Below are 27,966 nucleotides of genomic sequence, written 5' to 3' on the forward strand. Positions count from 1 at the left end.
GAGACAGATGGAACTCCTTGTCCTAGCCCCTCAAGTTGCCAGTCTAGACAGCGAAGGTCTCGAAAATGTCTGTCTCTTTTTCTTCTTTCACCCATGTGGAACTGTCAAAAGGCGCATTCATTGTCTAGAAGCTTGAATGTGGGGTGTGGCCTTATATTGTTACACGGAATTCTTAATTCTTTATAATCTGAAAACCCTGCACATATATTTGATTGATAAATCACTTTCAAATTGGTTGTGAGCATGTGGTAGTCAGTGAAGTACTATCTCCTCATGCCTGCTATTTAAACACACACGTTCCATCTATCTTCCTTTGTGAATGCCGCACCAGTTGTCCTGCTCCGCATTCCTCATTTTAAATGTTATTAATATTACTATTATTATAATTAATAAAAGTACCAGTGCCAACTGCTGTAGACCTGTCAACTGTGAAAATATTCTCACCAATATTCTTATTATTAATAAACATAATAATAATGTATTTTTTTACTGTGGCCCGGTAATAGCAAAGTGTTACCAGGCTGCACACTCCTTTTTGGCATTTTCATACACTTTGTTTTTCACTTTTCTGACTTCATTCACCGTTCTAAAATGGCCGTCCACTCACTACATTAGTGCGGTACATTTAAGATGGGAGCCATGCATCATGACGTGTGACATGTTGGTAAGAGTTTTTTGTAACCACAATCCATTGCAAGATTCCCAGCCTTACATATGATATGTGCGTTCGTATGCGAATGTCGTTGAAAAAAGCATGGGAAAAGCCACTAGTTTGGCCTTTTAGAGACAAGCCCTATTGACTTTTTCAATGCTTTTTCCCTGTTGAATTGCATGGCTAGGTTAGGTTTGTGACCTGGAAGACTGTTGTATGTTTTTTTAAGGTCTGCTCGTGTGCTTAGCGATTTGCAGTCTTTTTAGGTCGAGGACCGTCCGGTCTGCCGAAGGCAGAACCGGAAGTTGGAGATTTAATGATTCTTAGAGTGGCTATTTAGCCCGCCTCTCTTTTTGCTTCTCCTCCATTGGCTGGCTTCCTAAACGGAGGCCAGCCATTGGAGGAGAGAGCCGTCCCTCCAAATAGGCTCTGTCTTTTTCAGATTCGGGGGCGTGTTCCGTGCTGTTCTTTCCACTTTTTAGCCACGCCCTTTTTCGAACAGCAGGAACACGCCCCCGAATCCGAAAAAATTTCGAAGCTTCCATCCGCCATTTTTTTGCTGTCGTCTGGCCGTGAGGATCCATCCGTCCGGCGCCGTGTTGTTGTGCTGGTGGCGGCGCTGCCGGGGCAGGCTCCAGTTCGAAGGGTCACAACAGGTCTCGCATGGAAAGCTGACACAAACCAGATGCATATGTGTAACCACTAAGGCAGGCAGGCAGCAGCCGATGGTTCGGGAGTAGAATCTCGTATGACCAAGGACACCGAAGGCCACGGAGTACAGCCCTTAGTTCTTGTTCTCTTTTGATGTGACGAAGCCCGTACTACTAATGTCTGGCTATTTTGAACAGCCGCAGACTCGAAAATGTCATTTCCTTTCAGAGCAGCTGGGCGAGTCGAATGGGAAGTATTGCGATGTATTACGGCTGTGCGTTGCTTGGTTGCGTTTGTCACAGGAACAGACATGCAGTTTGCGCCATTAGTGAGAAACACTGCAAAGGGTCCTTCTCACACACCGCACTAGGGCGTGAGCATGCACCTCCTGCACAGGAGTCGCACACTTTTTGGAAGTTCTCGGTGCTTGCACGCAGCTGCATCTTTACAGGACGGTTATAAATGGAATGTGAGAAAGATGTGATCACTATCTAGATTGCAGGTGAGGTGCGCAGTGCAGCCTACTGTGGACCATGACAAGGAGTCGCAGTGGGCGTACGTATATCAGCGCTGCCAAGTGCCAGCATCACCGCATTAAAAATATTTATCACACATTTTATTACAAGATTAGGCTGTATAAATGTGCATCCTGGATTGTCATGTGACGTGCGCCATCCTAAGTACTGTATTGTGATGGGAGTGCAAGTGTTCAATGTCTAGATTGCCCCTCTTGCTGCTCTGCTCTCCCTGCCTCCGGGCCGACCTCATCGCACCTCAGGAGCTAGTGGAAGAGAGTCAACAGGAGGAGGCGTGGCCGTTGCATTTTGAGCCGTCTAGCCTCGGCACTCTTACCTCTGCCTCAGACCATGCACATTTCACGAGTGGTGTTTCAGCTCTCCCCAGCCGCCTTTCAAGTTGTGATGGCAGGCAGTAACTGGACTGGACCGTCATCAGTGCACGGACCAGAATGTGGTGCCATCATTTGGTCACGGACACATATCCACCCCATTGTGTTCCCTCCAGCTGGCCTGGTCTCATAGACGTGACACTCACTACTAGTTGTTTCCCGTCGGACCCTGGCACAGGAGAGCCCTGTAGGCTAAATTTACCGGGGGTACGAGCTCCGCATAATGGCCTGTGCTGTGACACTGGGAGAGGTAGTGGTGTTCGAGTTAGGGACAGTTCTGCATCGAGATCTCTGCGCAGGTGAAAGGCAGAGCTGCTGAAGCCTGCACTGCTGGCTGCAGCTTCTGCTTCCACGGGTGCAGGAGCTGGTGTGGCAGTGTCCGCAGACCTGCAAACAGTCCATTTGCATCCTGCTCTGGGGCGTACCTCTGCACGTTGACTGCTCTCACTGTCCTCAACAGTGTATGTGCAAGATTCACATGCCTTGCAATGCACATTTCACCCGCACCTGGGATGAGCTATTAAAGCACCCTCCTCTCATTGGACGACATCAGGGCGCAGGTCCCCCAAGCGGTGAGAGACCCCCCTCCGCCTCCTCTTTGACCTGAGGGTCCCCGCGCGGAGGCACAGGCCCTGCACAGCCGTCCCAGCCCTCTCTGTGCTGGCCAATGGCATGCGGGCGGTCTGCTCCTGGGGGAGAAGGGAGGGCGCTGGGCTCGCGCCCGCGCGGGTGGTCTGTGGGCTCAGCACGAGACAGTATTAACTGCAAGCCGTGGAGCAGGCAGGTCTGGGACACAAGCGCGCGCGCCCCCTGCTTCCCTCCAGTGCTGTGCGTGTGGTGTTTGTTGCCCGTGGATTAACTTTGGTGCTGGCGCCTAGAGGAGTTGCTCTGGTGCATGTCCTGTGGTGATCTGCAAGGTGGGCACTCGTGTGACACCCGGCACAGTTTCGCCCTACTTTGATGTGTGACTGTGCCGCCCAGGGTGAGCGGACTGCGGTGATTTGCCCTGCCTTTGAAGCTGCACCGTGCCAGGCGCCTGGGGTCTCAGACAGGAGGACCCCCAATGTGGGAGAAACCACTCTGCCCCTTCAGTACCGCGGGCAGGCAGGTAGGGTAAGAGCTGTTAAGGGATGGGAGGGAGCGCTTGTTTGTATCTTTGTAATCCCATCACCCCCCACTCTGGGAAGAAACACGGAGAAACTAATCGCACCTATCCCCTTTCTCGTGTTGTGTTTTCTCTCGTATTGAGTACAGGCGATAAGGTCACAATGGTTCCCAAACAATCCTGGCCCGCAGGCTCTCGATCCCTCCTGTCAAACATTTCTTTGAAGCTGTCTGACTCTTCCCTAACTCTCTACCTCCCGGTTCCTGGAAAGCTGCTGGACCACCTCTCCTCTGCCTGCCTGCCTGTGGGTGTGCATGAGGTCTTTCACGGTTTCCCCCTGGCTTTTATCCACTGTATGCCAGTTTGCAACGTTTTCGTTTTATTCTAAGAAAGGATTTCGTTGTAAAAGTCGAATAAAACCAATTGTCATAGGTTTTTGCTCAGGGGGTGTTAGAGTGGTGCAGCTGTGGCGCTCTTTGTTAAAGGCAGTGGTGAAGTTAAGGTGCACGTTACTACCGCACCACGTTCATGCTGTCTCCCTTACATGTGCAGAAAAGTTTTAGCGAGATTCTTTAAGGACGAAGCACACGATTAAACGTGTGTTACAAGGCTGGCGATTTTCACCTCCATCTTAAACTTCTCCGTGAAATCAACAGGTGGATAAACTGCAAGAAACCTCTATACTGTTTTTGTTTTGGCGTGTTGGGTACATAGACACAAAAAACGTATTGTTAGTGGGGCTGCGAGATGAATATAAAATTAGCTATTGTGTGCAGTAGCCAGCAAGACCAATAGCAGAAAGTGTCTTATTTTTAGTGTCATTGTGTCGGACAGGTGTGAAAATTTGATACTTGCCAGACAGCCGGGTAAACGGCAGGAAAGGTTAATTGACCATTGTATGTAGCGCTGCAAACTGTGTAATAGGTAGCCAGCCAGCTATCAGAAAGTGTTCTATTTATCACACTGCCTATCAAATAGCACTCTGCTGAACGACAAGGATTTAAATCAGGTGAGCGGTGGACATGCCTCACTTGCCTTACTACAAGTACCAGAAGGCCCTACGTCTGCGCGAATTAAACTGGTAGTCCGGTCGCTCCATGTTGACTGTACACAAGCACTACAGTATTGGGCTATGCATTTAAAAACAGTGTATGACTTGGTTTGTAGAATCCGTTGATTTCATGATTAAAAATCAGGGCCTGAAACATTGTCATTCTGACACTGAGTAATATGGCAACTCTGTGTGTGTGGGAGGCTCTGTGTGTGTGGGAGGCTCTGTGTGTGTGGACGGCTCTGTGTGTGTGGCTTTTTTGGTAGGTGGCTCTGTGTGTGGGTAACTGTGTGTAGGTGGCTCTGTGGGTGGCTCTATTTGTGTGTGGGTTGCTCTGTGTGGGTGGCTCTGTGTGTGTGGGTGGCTTTGTGTGTGTGGCTCTGTGTGTGGGTGCAAATGCAAAAGGTCTCGCATTTGAGAGTGATTAAGCTATTGGCATTGTAAATAACAATGCCGTTTCTTTAAATGTTTTAAAAACATAAACAAAAATAATGTCATGAGCAATGCCAATAGCTCTAACTTTAACCCCTTCAGCGCTGCGGGAATTCCCCCGCGGTGCTGAAGGGTTCGAGCGCGGGCGGGGCCATGACTGAACGGTTCCGTCATGAGCACAGCGCAACCGATGCTCATGACGGAACCGTTCCGTCATGGGCATGGAAGGGGTTAACAATGCCGAGACCATTGCATTGTAAATGCTTGTTTCTCTTGTTGTAAACCCCGTGCAGTTCTCCAGAGTACGCTCTTGTTTAACCCCGAGATTCTGTACGTTCTGTCAGGATTCCATGTCAAGTAGGAGATGGAGCTTCCTCGGTTCTTCCCAAAATCTGTGTGTTCCTGTAGTCAGCTGTTGCATTTCTTCCCCTGGGCTAGATATTATCCCATGCACGTCTATCCTTAAAACTCCTGATTTTTCATTTCGTTTTCCTTTGATGCTTGATAAGTTGTAAAGCTACAACTTTACTTTTCATTTTGTTCCTATACGACCAGATATCTTTTTTAATTGTGACCTAGGACGAGTTTGTAATGCTCCACACTAGTATTTCCATTACTATCTCAGATATCTGATTACAAACCGAATACTTTAAGAATTTCCTTGCATGAGCCATCACATGCTACAAGTTCTAAGGTCTCTTTCACTTCCTCATGCCTTTTGCATTTATTGTGTTAGTAGATACCATTCAGACTCATTTCCAGCATAAGGGTCAGAGTGTCAAAAATGTTGATTTCCTAAAATAGGTGTGACATACAAGATAGCACCTTAGTTACTGTTGAGTCCCTTTCTGCTTCTCCGGGAAATGGACACATTTCACCTTTCACGGTTTGCATCTTCTTGGTCCCTTCTGCCTGCTGTGCTTTTCCACAGTCATTCAGACACTGAGAGGCCGTTACTATATCAGATCCTGTTCACCTTCTTGGTAGTTAAGTTAATCCTCAATCCATAGGAAATATTGTCCCCAGTGACTAGAATTTCTTCAGCATCCAGCTCTGTTGTCACTAACCAACATGTGATTTAAAACACTAATTAGGCAATTGTGAAATGTCAGTATTCAGGGCTTATATATTATTGTATGTCATCTGCTGCACATTTCAGAGCACGTGTTGGTACAAGGGAATATAGCCTTCAAAAGTCACGTGTGATACTTGCAAGGGGGCTTGTTCGTAGCAAAAATGAATCTTGCAACACATTTTCTGTGTTAACCTATCACTTTCAAGACATTTTCTGCTCAAATCAGTCCCCTGGACCATCTCGTATGCAAAGTTTCACGCAGGGATTATTTCAGATATTTTCTGTAGTGTGTGTATCATAAAATAGTACAAGTGGCACAAATTACGCAAACATAATGAATACTGTTGCATGGGTGTGCCCAGTACCAGCTGCTGCAGACCTGGCAATTTAGAAAATATTTTCACCATGAGAGGGGAGGCCATAGGGCCTTGGACGGACAGTATCTAGGGTGGGTGAGGGCCTTTGAGCCTGCCACCATGTAGCCAACAGTTAAGGGGTGTGGCTTGGTGCCCGTTTGTGCCTGATCGGACCCTCACAAAAAACGATAAAGACATTTCTGGCTGCTGCTGACGTCCTGTCGACGCCACAAAGCCTTGATGGACATTATCTGTGCAGAGCCTCCAGACATGGGCTAGAAGACTACTCCCAGCTTGCCTTGTGTTGCACTATGTGATATTGGCTCTTCACCGGGAGACCGTGCATAGAGAACTGATACCATGTGGCACACACAGTGGTCCACCCTGAATTGGCAGATCTGCTGCTGTTATGTGGATTACTGTTATGCGTGACGAGTCAGTGCATTTCTGAGGTGTAAAAAAGTCATTCATAGAGTGATTTGCACTCTCTCATCAGGAGGCAGAATGAACACCTTTGGGCGGAGCCAAAGCTCACTCTGTGGCCCTCATTACAAACTGGATGGGATAGTGTGAGCTTTTTACCATATGTAGTTAGTACCATTACTCCAGGTTGAGGGATTAACCTAGTGTGGAAGTTGCTTCCTATTCCCAGTTTACAGGAAAATAAGGCTTAATATGCAGAATTATTTCTATAACACACTAAATACCTCATATTTCGCAATTTGCTCTCCAGCGCATACACTGACATGGCGCGAAAAGAGAAATAAAACTTGAAGAAATAAGTAAAACACGGTTCCCACTGGAGCAGGGTCAGGAGTGAGTTGCATAGAGCTGGGTCCAAACTGAGGTGCCATGGTGTGCAAAATTACGATGGACTGAAATATGGCCACGAATAATGAATTACCAGTGGCTGAGAATAATTCAAGTATCCCACCCTTCACTTTTATGTGCACTTTTCCTGGTGATGGCTCGAACTAAAGATTTATGCCACCCAGAAGGATGGAGCTCTGAAACCTTAACATTAGTAGACTGACAGCATCTATAATTTTGTATAGAATTGCAAGAGCGCCCTCTGCAGGTCAATAGACTGGAAGGAAATGGAGCGAACCATTGTGATTTTTAGGCCGAGCTTGAGCCAGCATGCAAGCGCTGGTTTGCGAAGAGCTGGGGAAGTTGAGTAGGAGAGAAGCTTAGCCCACTACCCTGCCCTTATTTTTCATTGGCTTGTGTGTTTGTCTATGCTGCCTTCGGATTCATTATGAGGCTTGTTAGTCCCGCTTTAGTACAGCCATCTTGTCATTTGTAGATTCCCATGGCTACTGGCCCCTTTACTTTGGTTCTTCCACAGTAAGGACTATATTTTGAGTTTGTCCTACTTAAGGCAGGACGACGTGCTTTGTTTATAGTCGGCGCGCTGTGCGCACTTTCACTTTCTGAGCTGTGGGGACACTTGCGACCACTTGTTTTGCATTTGCTCTCTGCAACCTCAACGATAATTGGGATGAATCAGCCGGGATGTCTTCAAGCAGAGCAGTTTTAGTGAGAGCGCCGGGCTGCCCTGGTTCTTGGTTTCACAAGGATGCCTCGGAAGGGCACACTGCAGCTCCTTGATTGAGGAGACGGGGAGCGGATGTGTAGATGCAGGAGAAACGAATGTAAGTTTCCTTTTCTTTTTCTGAGTCTTGCAGCAGTGTGTGTGCTCTTGCGGAAGGGCTGACCGTGTGCAGAAAGGAAAGTAAACTTCTGCAGACCCTTTTTAAGCTGCACGCTCTGACGCATTGGCGTTGGTGTTTTGCAGCTCCTTGTACAGTGTTTGGTTGTGGGTCCACTCTGAGCAACCTCTCATCTCTGTGGTATGCCTGTGTTTATCGACCGTTCGCTCAGCAACTTGCCCGTGTTGACACGTTTACATTTTGTTTAATCACAGAGTGCAACTTTTCCCTGTTTTCACTAGGACTGAGAAGAAATTTGTTGTTTTTTGTTGTTAAGCTTTCATTTGCCTGTCAACAACGATTATTTTACCATAACCAAAAAAAGTGAGTGAACAACAGACTGATATAGATTGCCGAATGTTTAAGAGTCATTTTGTTGTTTTGAGATATCAGTGGGAGTGTTTTTTCGGTCACTCTTTTGTTTAAACTTCATACTAGTAAATTTGACAAAAGTTGAACAGCCCGTTCTAAAGATGGATGCAGTTTGCACACAGTTTTAATGTTTGGCTGAACAGAAAATGTTCGTGAATTGTGAAGGCAGGATAATGGCCAGTCGGCAGAGTTTTTACTTGTAACCCAGATACCACCCCCTAGGCTTCCTGTCGCCAGCAAGCAGAAGCAGACCAATATGAGGGCATGCTTCATAAGCTGCCTTTGTGTTCTTCTATATAATAAAAAACGTACAACCCAGCCACACATATTTTCAGTGAAAATACCTTTTTTCAAAAATATATAATACCTTCTAAAGAAAAATCCAACCTTAATACACACAAATATGTAAAGGTTTCTTACTTAAAAACGATAATTAAAAATAACAAGGATGAGCATCTCAGCTATTGTGTCATTAGCCCTGAGAACACAAGAAAAATGTTAGTGCGCGATCTAGGAGACCTTCAGTGAATAACATAAAATGACGTGCCACGCAGTATAACATGCAAAAACTTGTGGAAAGAATGCAGAACAATGTTATACATTTACCCAGTACTTGAAATGGAAAAATAGAAGTGCAGGTACTCGGTGATTGTTTCTGAGAAGTGCAGATACTCTCCGATTAAAAGTATTACGATTTCCTTGAAGTGCAGGTACTCTTCTTCTCAAAATAAAATAGTGCCAGTACTCAGTACCGGACAGTACTGGCCCATTTGAAGCACTGCATTTACCCCAGTACAGAGATCTGGGCCTTAATCCATCGTTTTTTGCTCACCATGCCATTCCAGTTTGAACCCAGCCATATGCAAATCAGTCTTGACCCTGGACCCAATGGGAACAGTCCAGCCGAACTGCCAGGCTAGATCCTCCCTGGACTGGAAACAAGCATCCCAGGACATGGCTTCCCTACACCCACCCCTCGAAAGCTTGATTCCAGTTAATGTTGAGAAAAAAGGGCAAGTGTAGATTGGTGTAGATGGCCAGGGGGATTTACTAAATAATTACTTTCGAATATTAAGGCTGCACCAGTCACTGGGTAGCAGATACCCTGTGGAGTTTGTGAGTCTGCGGGAGCCATTTTATGCAGTTGAATGGCATCCCTCCATTGGTATTCCATGTGCCATGCTCATCGGTTAGACTTCATGGTCCATTGTTTTTTGTAACTCTGTTCTGTGTCCCATGGAAATTGGCACAGGCCCTGCTTCTTCCTCCCTCTCATCAGCAGCTAGTTTGAGGCTACAGAGCTTAGCTTAAAGCCCTCATGCATGGCTCAAAAAGCATTTAGTGGATATAAGGTAGTTTCTGGAAGCGGAAGATGCTGCATCCAGTGATATACACTTAACACAGTTTTGCCTTAAACTTGCAGTCCCATTTTGAACACAATGTTGCTCGCTTTATTTATGTGTTAATTATCAAAACAAATAAATAAAAGGCAATGGCGTTTACAATGCCAGTAGCTTAAACTCCCGCAAATGTGAGACCTATTGCATTGCAAATGCTTGTTCTTTTTTTTATTCAAAGCGCATAGGATATTTTCAACATCTCACCTTCTCTCTCCAGTATACTGCTTCAGGTTACACAGCTGAGAAAATAAGAAACACATTGTCACTCACAAATCTCTATAAAAATCACATTTACAATTAAAAGTCCCGCAGAGAAGATTCCTCCTATCTTGGACCCAGCCAGATCAATAATTAACGAAAAAGTGCATTTCTGACTTTCCACCTCAACTGGTGCTTGTGTTAGTGTAGTTTAGGGCTACAAAAGCGTAGAAATAGTCTTAAAGGTGCTTTAGACTACTTTGGAACAAGGCCACAGTAGGATTTCTGGTGAGTGATGCAGACAATTATGAATAGAATCAGATGTGAGGCTTTTTCTCATTTTGACCCCTCACACCCTGTAGTACCTCAGAACTACCACCAGGATATGGTAGCTGTAAACAGCAGTAGGTTTCCAGTCACTCTCACTGTTACTTTGTCCTCCCTTTTCTTGCCTTTCACTGAGAGGACCATGCATGTAGAAATGCAGGGCCCACATACCTTCCTGTTTAGGAGCGGGCCATCATCCATGAGAAAATGTAAGGGCCACATTAGAATGTTATTCTGTCTACATCACTGCCACTAGATATTTAACAGTAAGCCACTAGAAAACATATGTTTCTATTAAATAAAAACTATTATTGTTTAATTATTTCATAATTGCCACACTAATCAAGTATTTTAACACAGGACATTGTTAAACTTTTTTATGAGAATTAGAAACTCTGGTTTTATATGTTAGAGTTGTTTTTGTGAGTTTGCAATCTAGGTTGTTTGCTCCTGGATTGTACAGATTAGGAATATTGTTCCTTACCTTATTCTTTGAGAAGTTCTGGCTTCATGGAACGGGGGCATCATTCGCTCCAGAATTCTGCTTCATTAGGCATTCTCTGGGTGATTTCAGTGCATGGCTTTTAGCTCTGCCCATAATAGCAGAAAGTGATTGGTTTCAGTCTCTATTTTAACATTTCTTAAACTTTAGTCCTTCTCTCTGGTTCCGTTCCATCCCTTGATGCATTGGAGGAATCTGTCAGTAGATGCATATATAGAGGAAGCCTTCAGCACTGCATCTCCAGCTAACTGAACTTGGTGCCTTTGTCAGGAGAGTACAGGGGCCATTTTTGCCCAGCCAGATTAGCTAGGTGGACAAAAAGTCGAACTCAAACTTTTCATCCATCCTATAATTCTGTGCTTCTTCACTTAAGAGTATATTATTAGCAGCATGCCTTTTTAGGTCTCGCTGAGTCAGCGCGCATGCGCTGCTTGGAGAGACTTTAGTAGGTGAGTTTTCAAAGTGCTGCTGGCTGGCGACAAGCTTGCATTCACGCGAGCGTGCACACGCGAACCACCAGCCTTCAGCGCCATCTGTCTTTCCTCTTGCTTGCTCCCTGCCTCCGCCCCTCCCTCGTGCTTACAAACGTTCGGGATTCTGTGACCATAGAATAAAGCAGGAATTGAGCTCCAGCAGCCATGTTTTAAGATGGATGGCTTTTGCAGAAGTAAGCAGGCGCGCCTTCGAACAAGTACATAAATGTGGGTTTACTTTCTCTTGTGTGTTTTGCACAAACTATTTTACTTTTAATAGTCGAGGACAGTACTTACAACTCTTCTGTGCAAACGAGCGAGAAAAAGTGATTATCTGTTTGGCAATAACATTTTGATTAGTATCCGCTTGAATGTGTGATCTTTTCATTGTCAAGCCTCTATTTTGTAAAGCACTGAGAGCCATCTTTTGTGTTAAAACGTCATACACGCAATGCTACATAATTTACTTTATCCTTGCTGCATAATTCACTCAGTCCTGCCGCATAATTTCGCATATTGCTGCATCGTTCTAGTGGTCCTGCTCATGTTGATTTTAGAGTCTAAATGTTGCCTGTGAGTTTAAATGTGTTTGATTGCGAGAGAGAATGATATCTGATTCGTGGTGAATAGACTTGTTCGTCTCTCAGAGCTTATGATTGCAGGTCTGACTAATGGAAGTGGATGTGTAATGTATGTTACTTAAGGTTGTCTCATCCCTTTTACTTTAGATGTTCATATCTCGCCCTCGCCAAAGATTTCATTAGGAGCTGTAGCCTGCTTGAAACAAGTGACTAAAATAAATGTCTACTTCTGATGAACTTTTTGGTGTATGCCAATTTTAAATAAATCCCAGTTAGGCATTTGTAAATGACACATTCTCGTAAGTAATAACCACCATCTGCAGCCCCTTGTAGGGGAGTGCACAAGCCAGCATAAGTCCATGTCAAGCACCCCCTCAGTTCTCTTTGTACGTTGAAAACCTCGAGTTCAGTGACCGCGGCTAATTGCAATGCTAATCCTAAGCCTCTGCAAGCGTCAGATTCCTTCTGCTTATCATTCAAAAGTCAGGCTTGAGATGGAAGGGAATGCTTCCCGATGAACGGAAAGTCAAAGTGGAGCACGAAGCCCCCACAAAGGAATGTGGATGCTTTCAAGAATGCGGCACCAGTGATTAAAAGCATTTTCCCCTTTGATTCTTGACACAGACTTGTATTTTTGAAACGTACTTGTTGAAGACTTATGTGTTTGCAACATACTTTCTAACACACATTTGCTTTTCTCTTCTATGCCTAGTCCATCAGGGACTGTAGACCACCAAGAACCCCTCTAGTTTCTTGCTCAGCCTTCCATTAATGTGTACATCTCACATACTCTTCCGTTTTCCCATCAGGATTAGGACAGAAGAAGTAGAAAGAATTAGCCAATCAATAAAGCATTAGAGTTCCTTTTAAAATGTTGCCTCAGGATATTCAGTATTATCCTTAGCTTACTCGTGTCATCATCCCAACTATCCAATCTGCTCCAGGCCTACTGCAAAACAAGCATTTGCAACGCAATAGGTCTCGCATTTATGGAACTCTCATAAATGTGATACCTAATGCATTGGAAATGCTTGTTTGTAAAAGCGCCCATGTGGTGCTTTAACTTTAATGTCAGCCATACCCTTTTCCTTAGACGAGCCATGCCTAAAGAAAGGGGCGAAACCGCCATTATAATGAAAGCGCTGTATGGGGCGTTTTTACAAAAAAATATGTGTGCATCAAGTTGACAAACAAATGCTCCTTTTTGTAAAAACACCTCAATGCCCGGTTTCACTTTAATGGCGACGGCACACCTTTCCTTAGATGCGGCTTGTCTAAGGAACGGGGCGCGGCTGCCATTGAAGTAAAAGTGCGACATAAGACAGTTAAAAAAATTAAAAAGTTAATAAATACTGAACAAACATGCATTGGCATAGCCAATAGGTCTCGCCTTTGGGACCTTATAAGTGTTTAGCCATGCAACAGTTGATGTTGTTGCACCAAGGATATTGTGCTGCATAACTAAATACTTATAAGGTCCCAAAAGCGAGACCTATTGGCTATGCCAATGCTTGTTTAAGAATATATTTGATGATATCTGAATTTATCCAGCAGGCTGGATACGCCCGTACACTTTGCTTTTATATTTGTATACCCATGTGGCCCCCAGATACACCAAGGGACTTCCTCTTATGGAAAGCGTTTGTTTTTTTGCTACAGTATTGTGTTCCACTGATGTTGCCCAACATGTATTTCTTGTGGGAATGAGTGTAGGATAAACGGAGGAAACAAGAATGTTATTGTTATTGTTTTTCAAATGAATTCCACAGCAGCATAATTTACGTTTGCCATAAAAAAAGATAAACAAAAATAGCAGAATCTGAACTAAGAAAAGTTAATTCTTGCTTCTGCTGCCCTTTAAAATGCATGTTTAGTATACTTAATAAATATATTTGTTCACTCAGATCTTTTTGGGGGGGGGGATGAAGGGAGTTTTTATTTGCATCAGTATTGTTTGAATGAATGTGTGAAAATGAAGGCAGCTGCTGGTACAATCTCAAGTTTCAGTGTTAGGGTGTCATTGACTTGTGCAATAAATAAATATGTTTGGATCTTTGAAGAATACACAGATGAAAGTGATCTGAAGCGACCTCTTCGCTAAGGTAATAGACCTTTGTCCAGTCTCTGGAATTATAGTGGCTGCTTCTGCAGGCTAACATATGCCAATGGAACATACCGCTATTTGGGACGGTGGAAAAGGCAGACTTAAAAGTCTTTCTTAAAAGGATCTGCCCTTTCTGATTGGCAGATTACCCTTAGTAGCTTTCCTCCAATGAAGGATTCTTTGTTCATTTAAAAGGCTCGTTAAAGGCTCCTACTACAATCTCAACAACTTTTCAAGTAGTTGAGAGGGATTTGGTCAACACACGAGTATGAAGGATCCACATAAAGCAGGAAGTTCAACTGGGACTATTCCAAGTCTAGTTTGTGATGTGTTTGGTTAGTGTATTAAATAAAATGTTTTAATTTTAACACCTATGTTTTTTCTGTAACGTGTGATGGAAATGCTATTAAAGGTATGCATATCTCAAAGTGATTGCAGGAACAAAAACCATGCAATTGTTCCTCCTTGATGTAGTCTTTCTTTTTCTGTATCCTCCCATTACTTTGCATATATCTGGATTTGTCCTCCAACAGTATCGTTAGAGGAAGTTGCTCTTATGGGGACACAGAATGTAGCATTTATGAAGTATATTGCTTCCATGAGTGTAAAGTACGTTTATGCTGCTCTGAAAATAGCACTGGACTGGATAAATGAGCCATGTCCATTATTCCATTAAGTCATTTTGATGAGCAAATCCATCCTAGGTATCCTCTTTCAGATGATGAAGCCTTGACCCCATCGTCTGCTAACATACACATTAATGAAATCACTCATTCATGGGAGCCAATATTGATGAGGTTTCAAAAGCTGCTCCTTATGCCCAAGGGATAAATATTGAATATTGTTCCAGTCATCTGATAATCATTGGCGACACAAAAGATGTGCATGTCATGCTTCTCTTGTGGTATCAACCAACCCCTATACTGCAAATGTTCTGTGAAATGTATGTATGCGATATGTTTCCCTCTCAATTTCAAATCCATAAACCAGGACGCCAAGAGTTCTTTCACCAAGTATTTCCCTGCATGTTGATGTGCGCTGTGATTGAAGGCCTGCATTTTGACTTCACTTGTGCTTCTTTCAATTTCACTTTCTCAATAGATTATTTGCAGTGTTGGTGGTCTGTTTGTGTTACTGTTTATCGATTATTGCCACAATCACACTCAGGGCTCCAGATAAGATGAGTACCCGCCATTTTTAGGTCTAGGTTTTGACACCGTTGCTGTCATACCGATCTAATGCTTGCAATATACATAATGTGCACATTTGGTCCACCCCTTTCAATGATTGGCATTACCTCCTTGTCCACCTTCCTCACTACAGTAATTAACACATGAGCTTTAGGCTCCCACAGAAACTCCATGCAAAAGTCATCCTACTAGTCTCCCATCCCTCCAACAGGGCCCCCACCTCCATCCACCAACGGGATAAAAGGTGGCACCTGTTTTTTAGTTTCTGCACTGCTCCTAGGGCTATTTCCAGTTTTATAGGTAAGTGGGATAGAGGTCCTACTTTAGCGGACTCTGGTATCTCTGGGGTCAAGGCATGCAGGGGCGACCTCCTTCTCTATTTTATACTGTGTTTCACGCTCCTTGTGTCCTGCTTTAGCGGACTCGGAGGGAGCGTGGTCCCGGCATTTTCTGTGCGAATCACCTACTGTGGAATGCTTACCGCGCACTCTGCCGGTCTTGTCCTGCCGGAGCGAACTTGCCGGTGAGTCACAGTCTTTGTCTTGGGTGTTGTCATGCAGCCCTCCACCCTGTAAGACTCCAGCACCCGTCTGATCTCAGTTGTTATGCATGGTCAGACCTGGGTTGTGCCTGGATGGAAGTGCGTATGTAAATACCAGGTGATGTAGGTTTACACACCTTTTTCGGTCTTCCCTGTTAAGTCTTTCATACCGTACGGGGTCGCGCGGTCTGGCCTCACCTTTCACTCCTCGGCTTACTGTCGGAGGCATCTGGGCGTGGCTTGTTGCAGGCGGCGGTTCCCATTTGTGGACGGCCCTGGGGATCTGTTTGTTTTTCAAGTAGCATGCACACATGGGACGTGCCAGTGGCTGCCGCAATGCATTGTGAGAGTGTTTCCTTGACGACCACTGCGTTTTTTTAAGTTGAGTGTTTGCCGGGTCAGTATGTATTTGTTTCCTATGCTTACTGCAGTGGTGTGCTGTCCTACAGGATGAAGTCAGATGGCAAGGCACTCGGGAAATACCATAACGTTGAGGAGGTAGTGCCATCAGAGCCTCTTCCTTCCTTAGCAGTTATTCAGCAGATGATTCAGGCTTCTGTGGCTGTTCCTCCTCATTAAAAGTAGAGGTTGTTCCCTGGTACCTCGCATGATTCTGATGGGGAGGAGGATGTGGAGCTAAAGGGCCGTTATGTGCTGGGTGGACGTCCTTCAGCACAATGGCTCTAATCTGTTGTTTCCTGAGACTGGGGTCTCTGAGGAAGATATGGATTTCTTCCCAGTATCCGAAGAAAGAGCCTGGGTCCTTACCTATTCACTCTTTGGTTCTTAGAGTTTTGGAGACTGATTGGAAGGATATTGATAAACATGGGTTTCCACGGTTTCTGGCGAGGCACTATCCTTTGCAGGACTTTGCAGGTAAGTTTTCTGCTTCTGTGAATGTGGATTCATTGATGGCTGGGATATCTTCACAGCGGGCTATAATTTTGGAGGATGCTTCTCCGGCAGACTTTGTTGATAAGAAGGTGGATGTGGCTGTTAAATGTTCCTATTTGCTGCTTCCAAGTTTGCTATTAGAGCTGCGGTCTATTCCTCATATACTATTCAGTCTTTGATGAAAGACTTCCAGTCTTTGGCTGAGTTGATGGACCAAGGCGAGGACATTTCTTTCACTCTCGCTCTGATGGAGCAACAGGTGCGGCTCATTCTGACATATCTTTTGATTCCATTTGGGGTGACAGCCTCTAAGGCGGACTCTTCTGTCACTGCTCGCTGACAGTTGTGATTTCGTTCTTGGAAGGCGGATGCGGTTTAGAACGGTTTATAGATGATTCCGTTCTCAGGGGTGAAACTATTTAGGCCCCCTCTGGAGGATATGGTAAAGACGTCTGCTGAGTATCGCAAACTTCTGGCTCTGGAGGGATTGGCACGTCCGCGGTTCTTTGGTGATAGGAGGGCATTTGGTACGGCTCGGCAAGGGAGGGCTCACCCGCCCTTTCGCGGGAAGGAGGTGTGGTCGGGGTGCCCCGTCTGCTGACAAGTCACGGTTCCCTGTCTCTTCTTCCGCCTCCTCCACTGCTTCCAAACCCTGACTAAATGGCTTGAGGAGTTTCCAGGTGGGGGGACGCATGTCTCTCTTTGCGGATAGGTGGAGATGTTCCATTTCGGATTGGTGGGTCCTTCAGGTGGTAAAAGAGGGGTTTTGCATTGGTTTTTCGGTGATACCCCCAACAATATTCGGATCACGCCTTGTCCCCAGGATGGGTTGAGAAGAGAGGTTCTCCTGGCAAGGGTTCTAAGTCTCGTGGAAAAGGTGGCTGTGGTTCCGGTGCCCCCAGAGCAGTTGGGGTGCAGGGTTTATTCCATTGTTTTTCTGGGCGAGAAACTTACTGCAGACCTCAGACCCTTGTTGGATCTGAAATGGCTGAATTGGTTCATCCCCCTGTCAGATTCAAGATGGTGTCACTGCAACTGATTCTTCCCTTGATCAATCAAGGGGATTTTCTGGTTTTCCTCGACCTGCAGGATGCTAATCTCCATGTCCCGGTCCATCTGGAGTCCCAAAGGTTTATACACTTCTGTGTATTGGCCCGTCAGTTCAAGGTATTGCCTTTTGGTCTTTGTTCCTCTCCCTGGGGTTTTACTTATGTGTTGGCCCCTCTGATTGGGCTTTTGCATGAGAGGGGGGATTAGGATTTTTCCTTACCTGGATGATCTTTTGATTTCCGCCTCTTATTTCCCTAAGGCGGAGTGTCATGTCCAGGAGGTTTGCCAAGTTCTAAGGGCCCATAGATTTTTGGTGAATCTGAAGAAATCTTGCCTTGTTCTGACTCAAGATCTCACTTATGTTGGGGCTCGCTTCACAACTCTGTTGGGGAAGGTTCTTCTTCCACTGGCCCGCAAATTGACACTGATGTTGGAGATTTATGCCTTGTTGTCCATGAACTGTCCTCCTGTGAAACATTGGCTGAGGGTGCGGGGCCTGATGTCCGCTTCCTTGATGATGGTTCCTTGGGCCCACCTGCATATGTACCCTGTTGTGAACCATATTTTGTCCTGCTAGCTCCTGTGTGGTCCAGATTTCCATCAAGGGGTATTGTTGACTGCCCAGGTCAGGATGGATCTTGGGTGAGGGTTGGATGAGGCGAACCTCCCTCTCTCCAGGTCGTCAGTTTCTGGTGGTTCCTTCTCGAGTGGTGATGACAGATGCCGGCCTGTTGGGCTGGGGTGCTACCCTGGGGGACTCTTTGGTCCAGGGCAAATGGTCCAGGGCACTGATGTCCTGTTCTTCAAATTACATGGAACTGAAGGCGGTTCACTTGAGTCTCTTGGCCTTTGCAGCTCTTCTGGGGGGTCACCATGTGCAGGTACAGACAGACAACCAGGTTGTCATGGCATACTTGTATCCTCAGCTGGGTTGCAGAGTGTGTCCCTCAGTTGTCTCAGCCGGGTCATTTGCTCTTGGGCGGAGACGATGTTGGGCTCCCTTTCTGCCATTTACCTACCGGGCAAGGAGAATGAGGTAGTGGACTGTCTGAATAGGGTGTTTCTCTCCATGGGTTCTTTGTCTGACCCCGGAGGCGTTCCTGATGTGGCAGGAGAGGTTTGGGTCTCCGGGGGCGGACTTGTTTGCCTCTCTGGACAATGCCAATCTCCATTGTTTCTGCAGAATTATGCCTTGCGTGGGGGCTTGGAAGGTGGATGTGATATTCTTCCTGTCGCCTCCGGGTCTGTTGTATGCGTTTCCCCCAGTTCCCCTGATTCCGGCGGTTCTGCAGAAAAACAGGAGGGACGGGGCTTTGGTCCTTCTGGTGGTCCTGGGTTTGGTTTTCACTGTTGTTGGAGTTGGTGGTGAGTCCGAGTTGAGCCGTATCCTTTGTTGGGTTCCCATGTTCCCTTCCCAGTGTTCCAATCAATGGGTCTTCAGGTGTGGCTCTTGAACGGCAATCTCTGATCCAGAGAGGTTGTTCCCAGGTGGTGGCTGGCCTCATTCAGCAGTCCAGGCATCCTTCTACTTTGAAGGCTTATGCTAAGCATTGGGACAATTTTTCGTTTGGTGTCTGTGCTACGGGTTGTCTGTCGATGTGGTGGATCTGGCTCATGTTCTGGATTTTTGGACGGAGGGTTTTGATATGGGGTTGGCCCTTTCTACTCTCCGGGCTCAATGGGCGGCTATTTGGGCATTCCAGGGTCCCCTTTTTGTTGACGTTGAGCCTCTGGTAGCTCGCCTGTTAAAGTCGCTGGCTTTTTGGCTCCCTAAACCGATGTTGTCGCCCCTGTGGGATGTTCTGTTGGTCTTGAGAGCCTTGTAGGGGGTTCTCTTTGAGCCATTGGAGTCTGCGGACTTTAAGTTTTTGACCTTGAAGGTGTTTATTTTGGTGGCGATTGCTTCTGCCAGACGTGTAGGTGAATTGGGGTCTTTTTTTTAGGTCTGCCCCATTGTTGCGGGTTTTGGAGAATAGGGTGGTGTTGCTGACTCACCCGGTCCTTCACACCTTTTGTGCCTAAGGTGGCTTCTTTCTTTCATTGGGCTGCGGAGGTGGTCCTTCCTGTTTTCTTGCCTGAGGAGGAGTCTCTGTTGCATCTTTTGGATGTGAAGCGTGCTTTGTTGATTTATTTGTCGGGCACTGCTTCTTTCTGTAAAGTTGACAACCTGTTTGTAACTTTCCGTTTTGCTAGACAGAACTTGAAGGCATCCCTTTCTACTCTTAGGGCCCGATTCCGATTTCTCTAGGAAAGCCCAAGCGAGACGTGCTCCATGAGTCCACACGAGCGATTACGATGCTGCCGTATGCTTAGGAGCCCGTGTACAGACGCATACACAGGCTCTCCCATAGCAGAGAAGGGGTGGGCGGGGGGAAAGCATACACCGTGTGGCGGGCACTCCATGGTGCCCACCACACTGTGCCTGCCTGGATCTTGGGGACCCATGGGCACACCCCCGTGACAGCTTCAGAGTGCCCCGGGTAAAGGGAGGCCGGCTACGGCCCCTTTTCAGTATGCTTCAGACAGCCATTTAGTCTCGCTGAGACTGAGGCTATCCGAATCGTGCATCGTACTAGCTCGGTCGGAATATGGCTCCATTGCGTGGCACGATTCAGCTACGAACAGGTCATACGGACAGGTTCGGGTCCCAGAAACTATTCGGTCACGCGTATATGATCTTCGCATTGGACTTGGTCGTTCGGACCTGTGTACGATTCGGTCGTAAAAAAAGGGCTACAAATCGGATCTGGGAAAGCCAAATCTGATTCGGAGGTCTGCCGAACGACATCGGAATCAGGCCCTTAGTTGTTGGCTTAAGGAAGTTATTCTATTGGCTTATGATGCCCAGAGCGGTGTTCTCGCTCATCCTGTTCAGGGGCGGTCTACTCGTTCTGTGGCGGTTGCTTGAGCCGTGTTCAAGGGAGTATCCATGGAGGATATTTGCAGGGCAGCCATGTGGTCTTCTCCTCATACCTTTATAGCGCATTACCGGCTTGAGGTTTGGGATGGTGCTTCCGTTTCGTTTGCCACTTCTGTTCTGGGTTCTGTTAATTCTTGAGATTCTATTTCTTCCCCATGTGGTGTCATTAAACCTGTTGTTGCTGACATCTGTGTGTTGGCTGTCTTCTGTTATCCATGAAGCAGATTTTGCTTTGGTATCTGCTCCTGTGTTAGTTACTGTGGCGTGGAAGACAGACTAGGAGGTAATGCCCAGATTACTTACCGGTAATCTTCATTACTCCGAGTCCTAGTCTTGCTCCCCACAGTATAGTTTCCCATCCCTCCCGGCCCTTCTTTGAGGGCTTCATGTTTCTGTGACTTTGGTTGCAAGCCTTTTTGATGTATGGTGCCGCCTTCTATCCCATTGGTGGATGGAGGTGGGAGCCATGTTGGAGGGATGGGAGACTATTGGGCTGACTTTCTTTTGCTTGGAGTTTCTGTGGGAGCCTAAAGCTCATGTGTTAATTACTGTGGTGAGGAAGACTAGGAGTAATGAAGAATACTGGTAAGTAACTGGGGCAATGGCTTGAGACTTTGCAGTCACATCTTTTCTCAGTCCAGGGGAGTATTAATATCTCATCTATGGCTATTGGCTGTTTGGGTATTTCCTTCTGCCTTCACTAGAGAGCTAAAACTGATTCCTGCTGACTCCCTCAATTGTGGGTTTTTTATGTACTAATGCTGCATGCGTTATCACATAAACACCCCCTCCCCTTCTGGTTTTGCCATTGCTTTACATTCAGGCCAATATAAGTATTCCCTAAAAAAAGGAAATAAAGGTTATACAGAAGCCTGCAGCTACCTTTCTCTTGCATTTCTCTGCTGATGTTTCAGAAGAGTGGCATTAGCAGTGCCATGCCATAGGGTTGACTTTTGCTTTTGTTGTGACTATTTCTGAAGAGGACTTTAAGGTAACAAAAATATGTATATATATTTTTCTGAAGTACTAAAAAGAAAATATGGTTTACAATGGAAGTACCCATATTATAGAGGTTTATCATATTTCTACTGGCCTGACAACAAAAATACTTGTCTTCAAATCAAAATGTACATATTCTGACATAAAAATTGTTTCCCAATTTCCAAAAGTAAAGAGTACACTGTATTCACATCTGGAAAATACACGTCTTATATATGGACCCTGATCCTGGCAGCGTATGAAGTCCATTGATATGCGGCTCTCAAATTCTGCCACTGTGAAAGTGTCATTCTATATGATTGATAAATATAGTTCTGGCAAAACTGCAGTCTTCTCCCAGACGGTAAATAGTGCTGTTCTTCAGTGCGAATAATTAATTGTTTTGTTCATTGATTACTCCATGTCTTAGCAGTTAAATCAATTCAATGAGGTTGTGTGTTTCATAAGTTTCATTTGGGCTTATCAGAATTAAAAAAAACTGTTTACACATGAAAAAAAATATTAGGCAAGATCATATATCTGAGACCAAACATCAAACATTAATTAATTTCTAAAACAATTATAATTTTTATGCAAGAATAATAATTATACTAGAGGTAAATTATTCATAGTAGTGGTATCAGTTGGTGTCATCAGTGCTGTACCCCAAGCTACATTTTCTACTCCACTAAATACATCTACCCCATCCCATAGGGACTTCTTTTTGCCTTATTATAGTCAAGAATAGAATGGCCGATGCTGTCCATCCTCCAGACATTCCGTTTACAGGACCCCTCACTGTTTATTGTCAATCTTTGTTATTTCTGCCATTAAAAATGTGAACATTGCTTTGTAATGCTTTTTGCCATGTTGCCTCAAATGTGATTTGTACCGGTGGGAGCTTTAAGATGCTGATCCACTCTTTGGCGCTTCCGATGAGAAATGATTACCTAATTAAAATAAAGATATAGTACAATCAACATGTTGAGTGAACTTATTGCAAGCTCAGGTCAAGAGTAGATCACCTATGCATTTTGGCTTCAAAAAGTAGTTAAAACGTCTGGGTGAAATTCTGACTGGAAAGTGGGCAAGCCGATTCCCCTATTTCAGCTGCAAATCTTTGAAATGACTTGGTACAATGGTGGGAATAACACATGGTATGCATTTGCTGACAATTTTCTTTGGAAGATTGCCAGATTTTGTCAAAGTCGTCTAGACTTTATACCCAGAAAAAACTATTTAGCTTATACAAATGTAGTGACGCTGTGAGACAATTGTACCGATATAGCGATCAGGCCAGCCTTGTGGTATTATCCGAAGGGTCCACTAAATAGTGCGGTGTTACTGAAAATACTATCTTCGTCACTTCATGAGGGATTGTATGAAGTTGTTCCTCTTCGACAAGGCAGCCTGTGTTTCGTCAGTTAAGGTAAGTTTGATTTATTTTACTTTTGAGGTAGTTTTAGGGTAGAGGCGAGGTAGTAGTAGTGTAGTTAGATTTGTTAGCACGTTAATTGTTAGTTTTTGGTGTAGTTGGGTGTTGTTTTGGTAGTTTAGTGTTTATTGTGTTTGATGTAGTGTTGCGTAGAAAATAGAGTGTTATGTTGTGTTAGTTATGTGTTGTTTAATTATGTTATGATGTATTTAATGTTGATATTAATGCTTGTGGGTTTGTACATGTTATTGTGGGAGGGTGTTCTTTTTTTTTTCTTTACAGGTTTTCCGTTTCGTGAAAGGATGGTGCTGACGACTCGTTCATTTAAAAAAAAAAAAAAAAAAGGAAAATGTATTTTGTTTCTTTGAAACAAGTACATTTTTCCTTTTATTTTTGGGTTTGTTAGAGCATTTTTTTTAAAGCAAATGTTTGGTTTTTTGATGGTTTCGTTATTCAGAGGATTGCGTTGTTAGAGCCTTTTTTCTACAGTTGTATTTTTGCATTTTTTTGGACTTCCTTTTCGAATGGATTCATCTTTCGATTTATCTACTATGGATTTGTTTGTTTTCGAGGACCGTCTACTGCAACATAACCAAGTAATTTTTTATTATTATGGGTGGGAAATGTTTTTGGTTACATTTGGTTCGTCTGTTTCTTTTTTATTTTAATTATATTATGTCATTTATATGTACGTTTTTAATTTTTAAATGACATAATCATAATTATTAATTTTAAAAAGAGTAGAATTGTGTAGTTTAAATGTTATGTGATTGTAATATGCTTATGATGTTTGGGATTGTGTTTTGTTTATAGTATCGATGTAGCAATCATGTCTAGGTATTCTAGCTCTTTGATGTTTGGAAATAGTAGAGTTTTATGTTGTAGTTATTCATTCATTGTTTTTGTTTGTTTACTGAGTTTAGGGCCGATTTTAGTTAGAGATTGCTCTAGCCTTAGCTCTTGATAGCTCTGTTCTTTTTTTTTTTTATGGCTTCTATATGTTTGTGTAAGGTTGATTGTGCTCTTCCTATTGTAGCTTGGAAGGCATTGTGCCATCCTTCCACCGAGTTATTAGTTTTAGCTTTTTGAGCTAAAGTGCTATCGAAGACGTTCCACCAGGGGATTTGGAACTTTGGTTGTCCATGGTGCCCTGACACCTTCCCACCCAGGTGTCTTCAAAGTAGATTGGGAAGGGAGTTCGTTTTTTTCGTTTGCTTGGTAGAAAGGGCTTTCAAGAAGTATTTTATAGTGGTTGGCTACTTCAGTTGTTGGTTCATAGGCCAGGGCTATACATTTTTTATTTTATAGGCAAAGTTGCTATTGGTGGCGTAATCTATAGTTAGAGTAGATTTTTGTAGGTGTCTCCAGATACTTTGGTTGAAGTAATAATAGCAACCTTGTATTGCAGTGTGTGGGTATAATTTTAAAACTGACTGAATCATTGCGTTCGAGGCATGTGGGCTGCTGAATTCATATCTGTGCATAGATCGCCGCCTAGTGTTGGGTCCGGATGTTTGCACGTTGTTGTCCTGGAAGAGTCTTCGAAGTATCCTTGGATAGGTGACTCCTCCCCTGGACTACAGTGCGCATGGGCATCCTCTCCATCCTCAGATTGTTTTTTTCCGCCATTGGGTTCGGATGTGCTATCTTAGCTCAAGTTAGGAAAATATTTGGTCGAGGCCAAAAGGCCTTTAGTTCGCGTCGGTACTGTTTATCGATCGGGTTTCGATAGCATTTTGTTAGTTTACTAACTTTCAGCACCGACTTCTTTCGCATTTACCTGTCCATCGACTACTTCGACGATGGAATCCAGGACGCCATTCAAAAGGTGTCCGGTATGCAATGCGAAGTACCCACACATCGACGTCCATCCGGTGTGCAACAAATGCCTTTCGCCGGACCACGACGAATCGACATGCATGGCCTGTGCCCGGTTCCGTTCCAAGAAGACTCTAAGGAACCAAAGAGCGGCGAGACTCGAGGCGCGGCACGCGGCACCGGCCCCAACAGACATCTTCGACGAGGCCGACGTCGAAGAATTAGAAGCCATACCCTCCACTCCCGTTTCCGAACACGACCCCGGATCGGACGAGGGCGACGAGTCACTCTTCCACAGAGGTGAAGACGACACCGAGGTAGGAGACGACGAGGAGGCCTTAGGGGCCGAAGAGAGTAGCTCCAATGATGAACAAGGCCTACCTGTTCCAACCGAAGAAACACCAGCGCCACAGCCTTTGGCTCCGGTCGAGGGATCGCCTTCGGGCCTTACCCGAGACCCATCCCGTAGTTCCTCGGGCCCGCCCTCGGGCCCGGCCTCGGACGTTCAGCAGCAGCCATTGCTGCATAAGCCAGCTGGTTTCCCTACCACAAAACCGAAACCGAAAGCTGCTCCGGTTCATACGAAACCGAAACTGAAAGTGGCGCTGGTCGGATCGAGGCCTTCGACGCCAGCGCAACGCGTCGGCACCGACCGCACCAAGAGGGACTTCGGTGCCGAACTGGAATCGGGCGACATCGGAGTCGACAAGCGGAAAAAGGCCATCGGCACCGAGAAACCTACTCGGCTACCGACGCCAACAACACCGAGGGCAATACCGCCCGCTTCGCCTCGCGTCGCTCCCTCGACGACGCCGATGCCTCACCTATCGAGGACGTCGACGGTGATCTCCACACCTCGACTCGAGGACCCGCCGGCACCGAAAAAATCCACGCCCGGCTCTACGAACCTGCCCGGTGCCAAAGCCTCAAAGACGCCCCAAGTGCGGCCTGCTGCGACGCAAAGCAACAAAACCACGGCGGCCCTCGAAGACCCGTCGGGTTCCGGCCCGATCGGAGCTCCAGCAACCTCTACGGGGCCAGCCAACATTACCTTCGGCTTGCCTCCGTCAACAATCCCGAAGATGTTCCAACTCAGGACACGGGTTACCCAGACTCCGGTTCCACCGGACGAGACGTCTCCGTCACGAGTCATCGACGCCGACACTGGCAGGATGATTCTCCACGACCGAAGAATAACTTCGGAACCGCCATTGGACCCTTTCAGGATCCCACTAAAAAGGAAGCTGCCGGTGGAATCAGAACCTCTCCTTTATGAACCGTTCCATTCCTCCTACCAGGATCCACACCGGTTCTCCCCCACGCGCTCCGACACGGATGCATTGGAGGACTACATGGATGACCAAGCACCCTACCATGTAGACACAGACCCTGATGACCAGCAGGACCCTGATCAAACTTGGGGCGACCCTGCAGACCCCAGTGCACCTCTCGATACACAGGACCCACAACTCTATGGGGCAAAAACATCTCCCACGGAGGATACTGCGGCGTTCAACGCTCTTATTGAACGTGCTGCAAATAACCATGGGGTACAGCTTCACTCAGATACCATCGAGGATGACTTTCTAATGGACACTTTTGCATCCTCAGAAAGACATGTAAAAACTCTGCCAATGCTGAAGGGGGTCCTCAAACCAGCTAAGGACATTTTCAAGGAACCCACCAGGGCACGAGTGATAAACCCCAGGATTGATAAAAAATACAGATCAGCACCTGGGGATCCTACTTACATCAAAGGACAATTACCACTCGACTCGATCGTCGTAGCGAATGCTCGCAAGAGGGCACACTCGCAAACGACAGGTGACGCTCCTCCCCCGGACAAAGAGTCCAAGGTGCTAGAGACCTCCGGCAAGCGAGTTGCCGCCCAGGCTGCCAACATATGGCGCATAGCCAACACTCAAGCGCTCCTCGCTCGCTACGATAGAGCGCACTATGACACATTGGAGCAACTACTCCAACATCTCCCTGACCAGTTCAAAGAAGGTGCAGAAATTCTTATCAGAGAGGGACAGCTAATCACAAATGCTTCCATCAAATGTGCGCTAGATGCTGCAGACACGGCTGCCAGGGCCATAAACACAAGCGTCATGCTGCGACGACATGCCTGGCTACGAATCTCAGGATTCAAGCCTGAGGTACAAAATAACATACTGAACCAGCCCGTCAACCCCGACTATTTATTCGGCCCAGAGGTTGACACCACCCTCGAAAAGATAAAAAAGGACACGGACACTGCAAAGTCCATGGGCGCCCTCCAAACTCAGTCCTTTCGGAGCGGCTCCTTTCGTCTCCCCGGAAACAAGGGGGCAGGTAGAGGACAGGGGTCACAACAAACGTATAACAAAGGCAATACACAGACCACCTACGATAAAAACACCCGAGGTGGATATCGTGGCTCCAGTACAAAGGGCAGAGGACGTGGCTACGGCAACACCAGGTCCTCCCCCAAGAACAAGCAGTGACGCCCTCTCCCTTCCTCCCGACCACATAACACCTGTCGGGGGAAGACTACAAAGGTTCCTGTCCACGTGGAACTCCATCACCACGGACAGGTGGGTCAAAGATATTGTAAAATACGGTTACTGTCTGGAGTTAACCTCCACTCCACCCACAATACCACCAAGAAACCGTCCTATGTCCTCAGAGCACTTAACGCTCTTACAGCAAGAGGTGCAAAGTATGCTTCTAAAAGGCGCTATAGAGGTCGTCCCCATCCACGAGCAGGGTACAGGGGTGTACTCCCTCTACTTTTTAATTCCAAAGAAGGACGGGTCGCTCAGGCCTATATTAGACCTGAGACCCCTGAACCAGTACATTCTTTCAGAGCACTTTCACATGCTCACCCTACAGCAAGTCCTTCCGCTTCTCAAGCAGGGAGACTTCCTAGCCTCACTGGACCTCAAGGATGCGTACTTTCACATACCCATCCACCCCTCACACAAAAAATACCTCAGGTTCACTGTTCAGGGGCAGCACTATCAGTTCAAAGTCCTTCCCTTCGGCGTGACAACAGCGCCCAGGGTTTTCACGAAGTGCCTAGCTACGGTGGCAGCACATTTACGGAGGCAGCATATACACGTCTACCCCTACCTAGACGACTGGCTCGTTCAAGCGAAGTCAGCCCAGCAATGTGCAAGCCACATGTCCCGCACCATTCACCTTCTTCACAGTCTGGGATTCTCACTAAATTACCCAAAGTCCCATCTCCAGCCCGCACA

This window comes from Triturus cristatus, chromosome 1_1 (assembly GCF_964204655.1).
Source record: "Triturus cristatus chromosome 1_1, aTriCri1.1, whole genome shotgun sequence".
Taxonomy (NCBI): Eukaryota; Metazoa; Chordata; class Amphibia; order Caudata; family Salamandridae; genus Triturus; species Triturus cristatus.